Genomic DNA, 2,659 nt, shown 5'->3' with positions numbered 1-2,659 from the left:
TCAACTGTTAGCCCAGAGCCATGACTCAAACTCTTGAGCCATGAGATCATGACCTGAGCTGAAGTCAGACACTTAATTGACTGTGCCACCCAGGTGCCCCTAGCTTAAAATAAAAATTTACTTATAAAAATAAAACTAAAAAGGGTCTCATTGAATGCGGCATTAGCTCTCCAGGTAGCTGTTCCCTTCTCAAGCCAGGCCACTCCCATTACTGAAGTAACTATGTCTAAGAGACCTGCAGTTGACATTGATCTTGGCACCACCTACTCCTGTGTGGGTGTCTTCCAGCACAGGAAAGTGGAAATAATTGCCAACGATCAGGGAAACCGAACCACCCCAAGTTATGTCGCCTTTACTGACACTGAACTATTGATGCTGCAAAGAATCAAGTTGCAATGAATCCCAACACAGTTTTTGATGCCAAACATCTGATTGGAGGTAGATTCGACAATGCTGTCATCCAATCTGATATGAAGCATTGGCCCTTCATGGTGGTGAACAATGCTGGCAGGCCCAAGGTCCAAGTAGAATACGAGGAAGAGACCAAAAGTTTCTATCCAGAGGAGGTGTCCTCTATGGTTTTGACAAAGATGAAGGAAATCACAGAGGCTTACCTTGGGAAGACTGTTACCAATGCTGTAGTCACAGTACCTGCCTATTTTAACAACTCTCAGCATTAGGCTACCAAACATGCTGGAAATATTGCTGGTCTTAATGTACTACGAATCATCAGTGAGCCAACTGCTGCTGCTATTGCTTATGGCTTAGACAAAAAGGTTGGAGCTGAAAGGAATGTGCTGATCTTTGACTTGGGAGGTGGTACTTTTGATGTGTCAATCCTCACTATTGAAGATGGGATCTTTGAGGTCAAATCTGCTGGAGACACCCACTTAAGGTGGAGAAGACTTTCACAACCAAATGGTAAACCATTTTATTGCAGAGTTCAAATGAAAACATAAGCAGGACATCAGTGAGAACAAGCGGGCAGCACGTTGCCTCCATACTGCTTGCGAGCGCACCAAGCGCACACTTTCTTCCAGCACTCAGGCCAGTATTGAGGTTGATTCTCTATATGAAGGAATGGACTTTTATAGTTCTATTACTCGTGCCTGGTTTGAAGAATTAAATGCTGACCTGTTCCGTGGCATCCTGGACCCTGTAGAGAAAGCCCTTCGGGATGCCAAGTTTGACAAGTCTCAGATCCACGATATTGTCTTGATGGGTGGTTCTGCAAGTATCCCCAAGATTCAGAAACTTCTACAAGACTTTTTCAATGGGAAGGAACTGAATAAGAGCATCAACCCTGATGAGGCTGTCGCTTATGGTGCAGCTGTCCAGGCAGCCATCCTTTCTGGAGACAAATTTGAAAGTACTCAAGATTTGCTGCTGTTGGATGTCACTCATCTTTCTCTTCGCATTGAAACTGCTGGTGGAGTCATGACTGTTCTCATCAAGCACAATACTACCATTCCTACCAAACATACCCAAACCTTCACTACCTACTCTGACAACCAGCCTGGTGTGCTCATTCAGGTTTATGAAGGTGAGCGTGCCATGACCAAGGATAACAACCTACTTGGCAAGTTTGAACTCACAGGCATACCTCCTGCCACCCGGGGTGTTCCTCAGATTGGGGTCACCTTTGATATTGATGCTAATGGCATTCTCAATGTCTCTGCTGTGGATAAGAGTACAGGAAAAGAGAACAAGATCACCATCGCAAATGACAAAGGTCACATGAGCCAGGAAGACATTGAGCACATGGTCCAGGAAACTGAGAAGCACAAAGCTGAAGATGAGAAGCAGCGAGACAAGGTGTCCTTCAAGCATTCAGTTGAATCCTATGTATTCAACTTGAAAGCAGCTGTTGAAGATAAAAAGCTTCAGGGTACAAATCAACGATGAGGACAAACAGAAGATTCTGGACAAGTGTAATTAAATCATCAACTGGCTGGATAAGAACCAGACTGCAGTAAAAGAAGAATTTGAGCATCAGCAGAAAGAGCTGGAAAAGGTCTGCAGTCCCTTCATTACGAAGCTGTACCAGAGTGCAGGAGGCATAATCCCTGGTGGTGGAGCTCCCCCATCTGGAGGTGCCTCCTCTGGGCCCACCATTGAAGAGGTTGATTAAGCCAAGCTAAGAATAGGTCTAGCAATGTTCCACACAAAACATTTGAAGGACCCAAATTTGTAGCAAATTCCATGGCAGTTTTAAAGTTGAGCTGCTATAGTTAGTAAACTGGGCATTCTTGATACTTGAATATGGACTACATGCACAAGGAAAGGAAATATAACATTGCACTTTATAAGTACTGTATTGTTAAGTGGAAAATGCAATGTCTTAAATAAAACTCTATTTAAAATTGACATCATAAAATTGTTTTAAAAAATAAATAAATTATAAAAATAAAACACCTTCTCTCCTCTTGGGCCTACAAATTCATAAAAAAGGAAGGGAGGGGGAGGGGAAAGATGAAAGGGGAAAGGAAAGAAAGAAAATACATACACACAACACAGAATAGTTCGGTTTATCTGTTCCATCTCTAGACCTGGACTTATTACTTGATCAGGGGAAGGTGGTAGAAAAATCTGATTTTTCAGACTTAGGTTACATGCCTATAGGTGGTACTAGAGCTTGGGGCCAGCCTCAGTCAGAAAT

General features: G+C 43.1%; 1 pseudogene; it reads left to right on the top strand.

The window, feature by feature from the left end:
* Nucleotides 1–215: 215 nt before the first annotated feature.
* LOC122491316 lies at nucleotides 216–2,366 on the top strand (annotated as a pseudogene).
* The last annotated feature ends 293 nt before the right edge of the window (nucleotides 2,367–2,659 follow it).

The sequence above is a fragment of the Prionailurus bengalensis genome, chromosome C2 (genome assembly GCF_016509475.1).
Source record: "Prionailurus bengalensis isolate Pbe53 chromosome C2, Fcat_Pben_1.1_paternal_pri, whole genome shotgun sequence".
In the NCBI taxonomy this organism is placed as follows: domain Eukaryota; kingdom Metazoa; phylum Chordata; class Mammalia; order Carnivora; family Felidae; genus Prionailurus; species Prionailurus bengalensis.
This window is presented reverse-complemented; position numbering and strand designations above follow the sequence as displayed.